Here is a 14,778-nt window from a genome sequence, read left to right on the forward strand (position 1 = left end):
TGACTATGCCAAAGCCTTTGACTGTGTGGATCACAATAAACTGTGGAAAATTCTGAAAGAGATGGGAATACCAGACCATCTGACCTGTCTCTTGAGAAACCTGTATGCAGGCCAGGAAGCAACAGTTAGAACTGGACATGGAACAACAGACTGGTTCCAAATAGGAAAAGGAGTACGTCAAGGCTGTATATTGTCACCCTGCTTATTTAACTTATATGCAGAGTACATCATGAGAAACGCTGGGCTGGAAGAAACACAAGCTGGAATTAAGATTGCCGGGAGAAATATCAATAACCTCAGATATGCGGATGACACCACCCTTATGGCAGAGAGTGAAGAAGAACTCACGAGCCTCTTGATGAAGGTGAAGGAGGAGAGTGAAAAAGTTGGCTTAAAGCTCCACATTCAGAAAACTAAGATCATGGCATCTGGTCCCATCACTCCATGGGAAATAGGTGGGGAAACAGTGGAAACAGTGTCAGACTTTATTTTTTTGGGCTCCAAAATCACTGCTGATGGTGACTGCAGCCATGAAATTAAAAGACGCTTACTCCTTGGAAGGAAGGTTATGGCCAACCTAGATAGCATATTTAAAAGCAGAGACATTACTTTGCCACCAAAAGTCTGTCTAGTCAAGGCTGTGGTTTTTCCAGTGGCCACGTATGGATGTGAGAGCTGGACGGTGAAGAAAGCTGAGTGCCGCAGAATTGATGCTTTTGAGCTGTGGTGTTGGAGAAGACTCTTGAGAGTCCCTTGGACAGCAAGGAGATCCAATCAATCCATCCTAAAAGAGATCAATCCTGGGTGTTCATTGGAAGGTCTGATGTTGAAGCTGAAACTCCAATAGTTTGGCCACCTCATGCGAAGGGTTGACTCATTGGAAAAGACCCTAATGCTGGGTAGGATTGGGGGCGGGAGGAGAAGTGGACGACAGAGGATGAGATGGTTGGATGGCATCACCGACTCGATGAACATGGGTTTGGGTAGACTCCGGGAGTTGGTGATGGACAGAGAGGCCTGGCGTGCTGCAATTCATGGGGTCGCAAAGAGTCGGACACGACTGAGCGACTGAACTGAACTGAACTGAACTAAATGGGACAAAGGTAAAGAGCACGTGGAATGGGAAATATGGTTACAGTTATCTTTGAAAGATACAATCTTCAATTCCAAGGGGTGCTAATATCTTGATCTCTGTTCTTTTTATTATAATTGATCATTACCTGTTTTGTGAAACCATCAACATCCATGCTTCTGGGTTACCGCACTCTTTCTATTCTAGACAGACCTCTGTGCACTTCCTCCTTTTCATGAGAATGTTCCCTAAGGGTGTATTCTCAACCCCAAAGCTTATCTCATTCTTTGGTCTCTGTCTCATGGCTTTAGTCACCATCTATCTCACATCTATTAACTCACAAATCTATCCCACCACAGACCTCTATGCCACAGGCTATAACACATCAGTCTGCTTGACGTGTTCAAAAATACCTCAATTTTGGTGTGTTCAAAGTTGAACGCACCATATTCCACTGTAAATGGGCTCCTCCTCTGGTTCTCTTAATTTTTTTTCTCTCTTAGGAATATCCATTGTCCAAACTTTGACTCTTCCTTTTCCCTCACCTCTCACATCTAATTGTTTACCAAGTTATACTCTTTTTATCTCTTAAATCATTCTACAAATTTCATTTATCACTTTACAAATGAAAACATTAAGAATCAGGCAGGTTATTTCCCAAGGTTAAACAGCTAATATCTGTTTATTCTTCCATGTGTTAATCAAATATTTATTGAGTACAGCTAAGTTCTAGGAACTGGAGAGATTGGCAAGTAAGCAGTAGATTACTATAACGTGTGATACATGCTGTGATTCTGGGAAGTGGGAGAAGTGAAGGTGGGACTGATTAGTCATCTATTGCTGTGTAACAAATCACACCAAACTTTAGCTGCTTAAGGGTTTCCCTGATAGCTCAGTTGGTAAAGAATCCACCTGCAATACAGGAGACCCCGGTTCGATCCCTGGGATGGGAAGATCCCCTGGAGAAGGGATAGGCTACCCACTCCAGTTTTCTTGGGCTTCCCTGGTGGCTCAGCTGGTAAAGGATCTGCCCTCAATGCAGGAGACCTGGGTTCAATCCCTGGGTTGGGAAGATCCCCTGGAGAAAGGAAAGGCTACCTACTCCAGTATTCTGGCCTGGAGAATTCCATGGACTGTATAGTCAGTCCATGGGGTCGCAAAGAGTTGGACACAACTGACCAACTTTCACTTTCACTTAGCTGCTTAAAACAGCAAACATGTATTAGGTCACCATTTCTGTGGGTCAGAAATCTGGGTACTGCTTATTTGATTCAAGGTCTCACAGGCTGCAGTCAAGATGTCATCTGGGACTGCAGTCATCTCAATGCTCAACTTGAGGAGGATTCATCTTGAATCAGTCCTCCACTCACCAGGCTATTGGCAGGCCTCAGGTCCTCACCGCCTGTTGGCCAGACACATCAGTTTCTTGCCATGTGGGCTACTTACAACAAGGCACTTGACTTCCTTGAGCAAGGGTTCCGAGAGGAGAGTGAGAGTAAGGCAAGAAGAGAGGGAGCCATGATGGAAGCCATAGTCTTTTTGTAACCTAGTCTTGTAAGTGATATCCCATCACTTTTGTCATATTTTACTTGTTAGGAGTGAATCACTAGGTGTAGGCCACACTCAAGGGAAGGGATTGCACAGGGCATGAAGACCAGGAGAAAAGGCTCGCTGGGGACCATCTCAGAGACTGTCTATCACAAGGGTCAGGTGATACCTGACTACACTCAGGAGTTAGCTAGATGAAGAGCTTTGTGAGACAGTCCCAGACAGAGAATGGTATAAATGAAATAACCTGGAGGTCAGAGAGAGAGATCCTGGGGTTGGAGGAATTACATGTTCAAGAATGTTGGAGTGGAGGCTGCTATCTATCTATATGGAGATTAGAATTCATGCTAATGCTGTTGAGATGTGTCTGACAACTAATTCTCCCATCTAACAGATCATCTGTGCTTCCCAACTTAACGACAAATTCCTTGCTTAATGTGCTATTGCCCACTCTATGATTTAATCAAGTTTTAAATAATCAACATTGAATGTTTCACATACAAAACAATGCTTCATTATATAAAAAGAGGGATTGGACTTATAATCTCTTCTTCACAAAACCTCAAAAATGGTCAGAACAACTTTCCAGTAGAACACATTTATAAATCATTACAAATGCGAAAAGCATGACTAGTATTTCCAGTTATCAGCGGGTAAAGATGATGACACTCTGGAATATATTTATTTAATTTTTAAATAAAAATTTACCTTTAAATATAACACACACAGAAAAGTGCAGAAAGTACAATTCAATGAATTTTCACAAAGTAACACAGTCTTATAAATATCACCCAGATTGGAAAAAGGAAAAGGATAAATCACCCTTCTCAGGTCTCCCTCCTGCTACCTCCTAGTTGCTCTCTCTTTTCCAAAGATACCCAGTACACTGATTTCTTTCATCAGAGCAATTTTTCCTCTGTTTAAAATTTATTAAATGGAAACAAACAGTCTATACTTTTTGTAGCTGGTGCTCATTGTTCATGTCTGTGAAACTCATTCATGTTGTTTCAATGTAGCAAGGTTTGGTTCATCCTCACTGCTGCATAGTATTCCACTGCATGACTAAACCACACTTTGTTTATCCATTCTGCACTGGATGTAAATTTAAACTGTTTCCAGTTTGGGAAAATTAAGAACAGTAATGCTATAACCATGCATGATTATGCCCCATATTGTGTATATGTACACATTTTTTATTGGGTCTATGCCTGTGAGTGGACTGACTTAATGGGCCATTAGATTCTGACAGTATTCTTTCTTTAAAAAAAAATTATTATTTATGTATTTCACTGCACCGGGTCTCAGTTGCAGCACTCAGGATTTTTAGGTGTGTCACGTAAACTCCTGGTTGTGGCATGTGGGATCTAGTTCCAAGACCAGGGATCGAACCCAGGCCCGTGACATTCGGAGCTTGGAGTCATAGCCACTAGACCACCAGGGAAGTCCCCTGATAGTTTTCTGAGTGGTTTTTAGCAACTTACATTCCAGGAGCAATGTTTATGAATTCCATTTGCTCTATATCCTGGCCAATGCTTTTTATTATTAACATTTTAAATTAATGTTAGTCTGAAGAGTGTTCAGTGAATGAAGAGTGTGCAGTGAGACCTCATGGAGGCCTACTTTACATTTCTCTATAATTAGTGCTTTTGAGCATTTTTTCATATGGTTGACCTTTGAATATCTTTTTTTTTGAAGCGTTAGTTTAAACTTTTGCTCATTTCTCTATTGGATTTTTTTTTTATTGCTTTGTAGACATTCTTTATATATTATACTAATTTCCTTGGGGAGTCATAACAAAGTACTACAAACTGGGTGGCTTAAACAACAGAAAAGTATTGTCTCACAGTTCTGGAAGCTAGTAGTCTGAAATCAAGGTGTTGGCAGAGTTGGTTCCTGCTGAAGGCTAGGAGAAAAAAATCTATTTCACAATTTTCTCCCAGGTTCTTTCTGGTGGTTTACTGGCAATCTTTGGTGATTCCTTGGCTTGTTAATCTCTGATTTCATCTTCACATGGTGTTCTCCCATTGTACATGTCTCCATATCCAAATTTCTCCTTTTATAAGGACACCGGTCATATTGGATTAATGACCCACCCTACTCTAATATGATTTCATCTTAACTAATTACATCTGCAATGACCTTATTTCCAAATAAAGTCACATTCTAAGGTACTGGGGTAAGACTTCAACATATGAAGTTGAGGGAGAGGAACACAATTCAACTGATAACGTTTTGGTTTTTTTTTTCATTTTTATTGGAGCATAGTTGCTTTACCAACCCACTCCAGTATTCTTGCCTAGAGAATCCTGTGGCCAGAGGAGTCTGGTGGGCTGCCGTTTCTGGGGTCTCACAGAGTCGGACACGACTGAAGTGACTTAGCATGCATGCATGCACTGGAGAAGGAAATGGCAGCCCGCTCCAGCGTTCTTGCCTGGAGAATCGCAGGGACAGAGGAGCCTGGTGGGCTGCCATCTATGGGGTCGCACAGAGTTGGACATGACTGAAGTGACTTAGCAGCAGCAGCAGCAGTTGCTTTACCATGTTGTGCAGTTTCTACTGAAGAGTAAAGTGAATCAGCTATATGTAATCCCCTCTTTCTTGGATTTCCTTCCCATTTAGGTCACCACAGAGCCCAAAGTAAGGTTCCCTGAGCTATACTGTAGGTTCTCATCAGTTATCCATTTCATACATAGTATCAATAGTGTATATATGTCGATCCCAATCTCCCAATTTATCCCACCCTCTCTTTTCCCCCTTGGTGTCCGTACATTTGTTCTCTATGTCTGCGTCCCTATTTCTGCTTTGCAAATAAGATCATCTATACCATTTTTCTAGATTCTACCTATGTGCATTAATATATGATATTTGTTTTTCTCTTTCTGACTTACTTCACTCTATATGACAGTGTCTATGTCCATCCCAACTGATAACATCTCTGAACATTAGTTCTCATCTTCTGTGGCTTGCTGTTACATTCTTAATGGTATTGTGGTAAATTAAAGATGATTATAAATTCTTTTTCATTCTACCATTGAGAATTGGTGTTTATTACTCCCTTCCTCTGAATCTAGGCTTGCCCTATGACTGCTTAACCGATAAGACATGTTGAAAGCAACGCTGCACCAGTTCTGGTCCTAGCCTTTGAGAAGTTGGGCAGTTTCTACTTCTTCCCTCTTGGAAGACTTACTCTTGAGACTCCAGTCTCTGAGAAGTCTGAGCCATGTGGAGAGGCCATGTGGAGGTATTCCGAAGTAAATCACCCTTGTGAAGCTCCCAGTCAGTAACCACCATGGATTGACCAGTCATGTAAAAGAGCCATCTTGAATGTTCTAGCTCAGATGAGTTTTAGACACCTCAACCCCAACCAGCATCACATGGAGCAGCAGATTTGTCCAGCTGAACCCAGTCAACCCATTCTCTAAGAGGGAACAAAATGGTTGCTATTTGTGTCAATAAGCTCTGATGAGTAGAAGTTCTTAAATTTAATGTATTTCAAGTTTATCAATATTTTTCTCAAGGGTTAGTGCTTTGTTTAAGAAATATTGGCCTCCTTCTAGGACACAAGTCTTCTCCTGTTATATTCTAGAAGCTTATTGGTTACCTTTCACATTTTAATCTACATTAAATGATTTTTATGACTGCTATAATGTAGTCAGGACATATTCCTTTTGGATTTAATAACAATGATAACTTTTATGAATTTATAATTATTAATAAGTGTGTGGTAGAAAATCCCAACATACTAGTAACTTAACATCACGAGTAAGTAAAAGAAAATCTGAAATCCCCATAATTATTTTGATTATTCAAAACCTATCTGCTATCCTATCACTCCCCAATGGGTCTCAAGACAATGGAGATTTAGTTACTTGTTCAATCATAAAATATTTATTGAGAGATTTGCATTTATATGTGCCATATTCTGAACTAGATGATGAAATACATTAAAGGAGATATAGACCTCTCTTCCACCCCACTCCAGTACTCTTGTCTGGAAAATCCCACGGACAGAGGAGCCTGGTAGGCTGCAGTCCATGGGGTCGCTAAGAGTCAGACACGACTGAGCAACTTCACTTTCACTTTTCACTTTCATGCATTGGAGGAGGAAATGGCAACCCACTCCAGTATTCTTGCCTGGAGAATCCCAGGGACGGGGGAGCCTGGTGGGCTTCTATCTATGGGGTCGCACAGAGTCGGACACGACTGAAGCGACTTAGCAGCAGCAGCAGACCTCTCTTCATGTAATCACAGTCTTGTGGGAGAAATGTGCAGTAACACGTAATTTAAATTGTGCTGACTGTTATGAGAAAAGTAGAGACGCTACTAGAGACCAGGAGCTCTTAATCCAGTGGGAGGTTGGGGTCCATTGGAGAGATTCCCTACAAAAGTGATGTTTAAGCTGAGACTCATGGTATGAGTACTAATTATCCAGACAAAGAATTTGGAGGAAGGAAAATTCCAGGCAGAAGAAAACACAGTACACACAGAAAACTCCAGGCAAGGAAGAACCTGGGGAGTGTGAGATACTAAGAGGAGTCTCACATGGCTAGAGGAGAGAGGATGATGGTGACATAAGATGAGCATGGAGAGGTAGGAAGGGGCTAGACTTGTAAGCCTTCTTAAAGGGACCTAGACTTTATCCCAAGAGCAATGGGATGCCATTGAGGGGTTTAAGCACGAGAGTGGCATGTTCAGAGTTGTGTTGTTTGAAGATCACTAAGGCTGCCTTGTAATACAAGGTAGATGTTAGGCTGTACCTCTCAAACCTGCAAACCTTATAATAGACCAGCTGCAAGGTCAAAGAAACAACCTAGAGACAACGGCAGACACATTAATGAGAAACTGGATAGCATGTGTTCTTGTGGGTTCAGTCGTGTCCGACTCTTTTGATCCCATGGACAGTAGCCTGCCAGGCTCCTCTGTCCATGGGATTTTTCAGGCAAGAATACTGGAGCAAATTGCCATCTCCTACTCCAGGGGATCTTCCTGACCCTGGGATCAAACCTGCATCTCCTGCATCTCCTTCATTGGCAGGCAGATTCTTTACCACTGAGCCACCAGGGATGTTGTATTGGAGGAAATTGTACAAGTCCAAAGCAAAGTCCTGGTGCAGCACCCCACCATGTACAGCAGACACAGGCAGGACAAAACAGCTGTCTTCTGGTTTGGGGAGGGAACCTACCAGTTACGTGAAGTTCATCAGTTACCAGGGAAACCAGCAACTGGTTTAGGGTAGGGGTAGGGATAAGCACCACAGGTCATTACATTAAGCTCTATGATTAACAGGATTGAATAGTCATGGGAGTAGGGTGTAGGTGAAGCAGGGACTGGACAGCTGGGGGTGTACAGAGAGCAAGACAACAGCCATCTTGAGTGGCCTGACCACACAGTAGAACATGAGTGGTGTCTGATGTAGGCTTTAAAATGCCACTGTGGTCCTAAGGATGAAGAAATCCCATTACTGGGGCATCAGGAAGCCCTTTATGGAGACGGTACAGTTGCATGGCTGAATTATTCAGACATGGGAAGACAGTGTGTGTGTATGTGTTGGTAGGCAGACAATAAAGAGTCCAGGTATAGGGAGTGGTCCGCACTCAGTTACAAGCTAGATAAGTGTGAGACATATTTGGAAAATGGTTAACTGTCCAGTTTGACTGGAGGATAATGGAGGATTAACCTGAAAGGATAGATAGCAAATATTAAGGTTGGAGGGCACACACAGATATATATGTGTATAGCCATTCCTCATAATGTGTGGAGTCTGTATTGCGAATTCACTTACTTGCTAACATTTATTTGTAACCCCAAGTCAATGCTTGCAGCACATTTGCAGTTATGTGCAAAATTTTTACCAAAATTTTGAATCACATTCCCAGCAGAGGTTGCAAGGTGACCCTCTGCTTTCATATTTTAGTCTCATGCTGTAAGCAAGCATCCTATTTGTGATCTATTTGGTGATGCTTCTGTGCATTTTCACGCCGTTTGCAGGTGATTTCAATGTTTAAGACAGCACCACGGCAGAGTGCTAAAGTGCTACCAGTATTCCTAAGCATAAGAAGACTGTTGCTTGGAGAAAATATGTGTTGGTAACCTTTGTTCAGCTGTGAGTTATAGCACTGCTGACCACTAGTTTAATGTTAATGAATCAATTATACATATTCAAAATATAATGTGATTATATATATATATATTATTTAAAAAACATAAAACAAGGCTATGTATTGATCAATTGATGAAAATGTGCCCTAACCTTGTATTTCCCCTGGGATCAATTGTTCAATACTAGCAGTTTCAGTATTTGCTGCCACTTTACAGAACTACCTCAAATAATGAGAATTGACTGTATCTATGCACACATTTTCCCCCTGGGAGCCAGTTACTAAACATTATCAACACACCATTGACTGGGGTGTGCTTTATCAAAGAAGGATCTGAGCGACCCATCTCCAGATTGGCTGTAATTTCCAGTCCCCCAGTTAGAGAGGATTTAGTCTTTGGAGTCATCAAGACCCATGTTTAAACCCCATCTCCCCGTCTTACTAGCTGTGTCCTCAGGCAAGTGATACTGTGCCTCAGCATCCTTGAAAGGAGAATAATATTAATAATATTAATAGCCATTTCACAGCTTATATTGTCCCAGTGAGATCATGTATGTAAGATCCTCGACCCAGAGCCTTGCATGTTCAAGGCAGATGATGAATACTTGGTAATTCTCCTACTGTGTGTCTGTGTGTTAGTCACTCAGTCGTGTCTGACTCTTTGTGACCCCATGGACTGTAGCCTGACAAGCTCCTCTATCCATGGGATTTTCGAAGCAAGAATACTGGAGTGGGTTGCCATTTCCTTCTCCAGGGGATCTTCCCAACCCAAGGATCGAACCCATGTCTGCCGCATTGCAGGAAGATTCTTTATGGTCGGAGCCACACCTCTTCAAATTCGAGCAAAAGGTGGGGCAAGGAGGCACTCCATTCTCTGCCTGTTGCTCAGTTCCTTGATTATGGAGCTCCAGAATCCAGCAGGGTGGTGTTTTCATTCTAAATCAGATTTTTAGACTCACTATATGAAAGGTCCAGGCTGGGTCTTGCAGTGGAGATGCCCAAACCTGAGATTCTAGAAAACCTGCTGTCTTCAAGGGATCCTCTCTCCCCAGGACTGCCAAGGGTCCACTTTTTAATGTAACCCTTGTTGCTTTCCTAGTCATGACAGGAAAAATAGGCAGCACTCTAGCCAGTGTCTCTGTGTCCACGGCTTCTGATTTTGTGAGGGGCTGGGGGACGGGGGTGCATGTGTTTGCTTAGTTTGTTTCTCAACCTAATTTGGGATTTAGAAGCCACAGCTGTCCCAGTTCAGGCCTTGTTTTCTCTGACTCAGCTTTACCCTCAAGACACAGCTTCATCTCTGAGTCATCAGGCTGAGCTTTCGAGGACAGCAGTCTGGCACTGCAGCTTCATCTTCCCAGGAAAGGTGCTATGTCTCCACATCCTAGTGCCAGCCCCATGCCGAACTTGGCTCCCAATGCCTAGAAACCAGGCGGCGGTGGGGGTGAGGGGGGTGGGGGGGTGATGGTGGTGCGGGTGGTGGTGAAAATCTTGAGATCAGAGGATGCAGAAATAAAAGGCTCCAAGATCAGGACTCAGACTGCCTAGCTTTCACTTTCAACTCTAGCAATTAGCTTGTGCAACCTTGAGCTACTTAGGGAAACCACCTGAACTGGGGTTTCCTCTTGCATAAAATGGAAACAGTAATCTGTGCTGGGTCCATCCTATAGGGGCCATGGGAAGCCTAAATGAAATCCTGTGAAGTACCCAAGGGGCACGAACCCCTGCTCCATGGGCTGGATCTATTCCATAAACTAATTTCATTTGACTTGAACCATGTTGACCTTTGGGCTTCCGAGGTGGTGCTAGTGGTAAAGAACTGGCCTGCCAGTTCAGGAGACATATGAGTGGTGGGTTCGAACCCTGGGTCGGGAAGATTCCCTGGAGAAGGAAATGGGAACCCACTCCAGTTTTCTTGCCTAGAGAATTCCATGGACAGAGGAGCCTGTCTTTGTCCTGCATGGGCTACAGCCCATGGGGTCTCAAAGAGTCGGACACGACTGAAGAGACTGAGTATAGCACAGCACATGTTGATCTATAAATCAAGTGCTTAGCATTTTCAAAATGTTGTTGTTCAGTTGTTCAGTCATGTCCTACTCTTTGCGACCCCATGGACTGCAGCACTGCCAGGCTTCCCTATCCTTCACTGTCTCCTGGAGTTTGTTCAAACTCATGTCCATTGAGTCCATGATGTCGAACAACCATCTCATCTTCTGTCGCCCCCTTCTCCTGCCCTCAGTCTCTCCCAGAATCAGGATCTTTTCCAATGACTCAGCTCTTTGCATCACATGGCCAAAGTATTGGAGCTTCAGCTTCAGCATTAGTCCTTCCAATGAATATTCAGGGTTGATTTCCTGAGTTATCAATAAATTGGGAAAGCTGACTTAGATACCTGGATTTGCATCTTCTCTGTGTCCATCTGGTCATATTAACTTGTTGCCCTGAGTGGCAAAAACTGGCAAGAGCTGGTTAGCAGCAGCTCCTTCACTTGGGAAGGAGCTTGGAGCTGCCCTCAAGTTCACCACCCCCTAACATTCCCAGTACTGAGGCCAAGACTGCATCATTTACTGTGACTCCAGGTTCATGGATTTGCTTATAAGGGCGCCCTAGAGGAAGCAAAGCATCACTATAACCGTGTTCCCATCAAAATGTGAAAAAGAAAGCCCCAGAAGTGTCCCTTGCCCCAAATTATCTCCCCCCTTCACAATTTCAATCTCAAAAATGAAACACCTTTGGTTAGGTTTTACCTGGCACCAATGGAGCCTTAGAAAGGTGCGCATAGTGGGTCAGTCTGACGTCCCACAGACTCATACATTCTACTCCTACCACACTTGTTAGTCCCCACCTGCAAAATGGGGCGGTAACAGCTCCTTTCTCCTCTTCGTTTGTGCACAGTATTGTACTCAGTGAGCAGGTCATTCAAGGTTAGTGACAGAAATGCAAATATTTCGAACTGATAAAATGTGCTGCGGGCAGTGCAAGTGTGAAGTGAGAGAGTGGTGCTAAAGCAATGGCTGGAAAGCAGAAAAGCAAAAGGAAAAGGAAATGACTTAGGAGAGAGAAAAGTTGGGATACACTCACTCCCACCTTGCTTCCACTTCTGCAATGAGAAAATCCCAGAGCGATGTATATCCCCTCGCTGTACTCCTTTACCCAGGTTGGGTTCTAGTCCTGATTTGATCAAATGATTACCCTGTGTGATGGTGTCTTCCCAAACCTAAGAGGATAGAAATGCCCCAACAGTTAGTTACTGTTGTAGTGAAGATGAACTAAGATAAATACATATAAAGGCACTTTGGAAATCTGCAAAGCGTTTTACACAGGTTAGGAGTTTTCGGGTCTTTTTTCAAAAAGTTTTTCTTCCAAACTCCATCCAAAACCTTTTTGAGTTTCCCAAGGCTAAGACCCTCCCCTCGGTTTCGCAATGCCGCCCCTTCCTACACACCAAAGCCCGCGCCGCGTCAGGAGTCTTTTTTTCCCCCTGGCGAAGGCGGGGACTCGGGTGGTGCTGGCAGCCGGAGACGCCGGGCGCAGCTTGGGCTGCCCGCGCCTGGCCAGTCCCGCAGCGGCTGCGGTGGGTGTGCCCCGCGGGCTGTGCGCCCCCGGCTCAGGCAGAGCCAGCCGGCGAGAGGGCGTCCGAAGTGGTGAGCGCCCCGGACGACGAGGGTGAGCCAGCCTAGGGGAGCGCGCCCGGGACTGGGACGGTGCACCCGGAGGCTGCGTGCGCCCTGAAGCCCCTGGCACAGTCGGCGCCCCGCGCAGGACTCCCCGCGGCTCAAGGTAAGGCGCTCGGCCACCCTGGCCCTGCCAGTACCGGACCGGCGCGACCCAGGTCTTGGCCCTGGAGCTCGGCCGCCCCTCTCTGTCTCTGTCACCCGCCTCGTCCGCTCTACGCGCTGCAGCCCCTGCTCCCCTAAAGCAGAGGCTGCGGCAGCCTGGGCCAACCAGGCGCCCCCGCCCGAGGTCCGAGACCGCGCGGGGAGGGGGCTGTCCAAGGGCAGGCGCCACTCGCCTTCCGCCCCACCCGCTCCAAGCGCCCCTGTGTCGGGGACCGGGGAGATCGATGGGGATGGGGGAGGCCGCGTTGCCCTTGCTGCTCGGATGGTGCAGCCCCCGCCCAGAGCCTTCGAGCCCGGCCCTGCGGTCCGGGATGCAGCGTACCGGACTGGGGCGCCCTGCCGCCGGCTCCTTCTTGTACCTGGAATCGAGCTCTTAGCCTCCCTTCTTCCGCAAAAGCTGGCCCCCGGCTCCTGCCCTGGTACCCCTCGGCCCCTGGCTGAACTTTCCAGCGCTCCTGTAGGACCACGACCTTGGGTGGAGGCAAAGAGGCCTCTTGGGGGGCCGGATGTGCTGGCCGCCGCCCCGCTGAGGTAGCTTTAACCTAGCCTGCATGCCGCTTGGCGCGATTCCCTCCCTCTCTCCTCTCCCTTAAGGTCAAACTTTTGACCCCAAGTACTTTGAACCTGCCGAGTGGCCAGTTGCTTAGCATGGGACTTGGAAAGTCGAGACCCATGGCGCCTACACCAGGTCTGAATTTGCACTTGCCCGGAGCATCTGCCAGGGCTGCAGGAACCAGAGACTTTGGTTGTCAGACGCCCTAGGGTTCCGGCTTGGAGGGTCAGGAGGAGGAGAGGCAGAGGGAGGAGGAGACCCGTCCTCCTTTCGGAGGATGACCCGTTGAAGCAGGACAAGGTCCTGTTGACCAAGTAGATTCGGGGAGGATCGGATGCAGCCAGTGACGGATTGAGGCTTGGAGAGAAAGCATCTTAAACAGGATTCCCAGGGATCCTCCTTGGTAAACCAAATGTGGGTTCTTTTAGAGTCTTTCAAAACAGGACACAGGAGAACACAGAGCTACATTTGGAACAGAGGCAAAGTTCACTCTGATATTGCCTTTTCAAGTCCAACCTTCCTGCCCCTCTCCAAACCTCGTCTTCACTGGACCAAAATGTGAGTTATGGGATATGTTTAAGGCAGTGAGAATGGGGAATGGCTCATGGTCCACACCAGTCTATAATTCAATCAACATATACTTGCTCTGTGCCAGGCACCGGCAAGGGAGTAAGATACAGAAATGTCTGGTCTCATGGAGCTTGCGGTCCAGAGCCAAGAATAAAATCATTCAAATAAATATAGAATTACAAACTGTGCTGAATTGGTTGAAAGGAAAGGATAAGGTGCTATGAGAATCTGTGATACATACTGTAGTCACTCGGAAGGCTGATACAAAGTATGTATACATATAGCTGATTCATTTGGTTGTAGCTCAGAAAGTAACATAACACTGTAAAGCAACTATATTCCCATGAAAAAGAAGAAGTAACTACTTGAAGAGGGTGGAAAGAGCCTTCTTGGCTGAAGGAGCAGCATGTGAGAGAGCCCTGAGGCAAGTAGCAGAGTCCTTTAGATGGGTTGAAAGACGGTTTACCAAGTGTTGACCTGGGGCCCAAATGGGCATGTGCTTTACTTCTGAACCCCATCACTTGGGCCAGTCACTACCTTCCTTTCTCAGCTATAATCACCAGCAGTTGGAGTTGCCCAGTCTGGGAGAGAAGAAGAGACTGACATGCCAGTGCAGAAAAGGCATGGAGGGAGTAGGTTCTCTCTTGCTGCCACTGGAGCTCTGGCCTGCCTGCCTCCTACTTTCTGCAGCAAGACACATGCTTCAGGCAGCTGGGCCCACGCAATGCCTTCTTATCTGCAGATCAGGATCTTCAATGATTCACTAACTCATGCATTCGTTCAAACTGCATTGAGTCTCTGTTGTGCCAGGTTCTGTGCTGATTGCCATTTTTAAGGAAGGGTCATGGAGGGTGAGTCATGCATGCGCTGACAACCAGCACCTTTGCAGACAGCCCATGCCTGCTCAGATTGCCAAGAGGCAGCAGTTCCTTCCTCTAGTTGTTCCCTGTTACCCACTGTGCTCACAAAGGACTAAGGCTTCTGACAAAATTCATGAAGATTCATTCCGATCATGGTAGTTCATCCTAGACTTTTAAAACTAGAATGAACTCATTGGCTACAATGTAAAGTTTTTTAGGTTGGTTTATATGGCAATTC

At 45.5% G+C, this 14,778-nt stretch overlaps 1 protein-coding gene across 2 annotated transcripts in view; it reads left to right on the top strand.

The window, feature by feature from the left end:
* KANK4 (KN motif and ankyrin repeat domains 4) overlaps positions 1-14,778 on the top strand; it is a 124,458-nt gene that overhangs the window by 39,169 nt on the left and 70,511 nt on the right. Inside the window, exon 1 of one of the 2 annotated variants that reach the window (XM_081486629.1) lies at positions 12,226-12,498. The exons of the other annotated variant lie outside the window; for it this stretch is intronic. The gene's annotated coding sequence lies outside the window, so the exon portion shown is untranslated. Of the gene's footprint in view, positions 1-12,225; positions 12,499-14,778 lie in introns of those variants that run through there. 2 annotated transcript variants of the gene reach the window in all.

The sequence above is a fragment of the Giraffa tippelskirchi genome, chromosome 5 (assembly GCF_054371585.1).
Source record: "Giraffa tippelskirchi isolate mGirTip1 chromosome 5, T2T-mGirTip1v1.2.pri, whole genome shotgun sequence".
Taxonomy (NCBI): domain Eukaryota; kingdom Metazoa; phylum Chordata; class Mammalia; order Artiodactyla; family Giraffidae; genus Giraffa; species Giraffa tippelskirchi.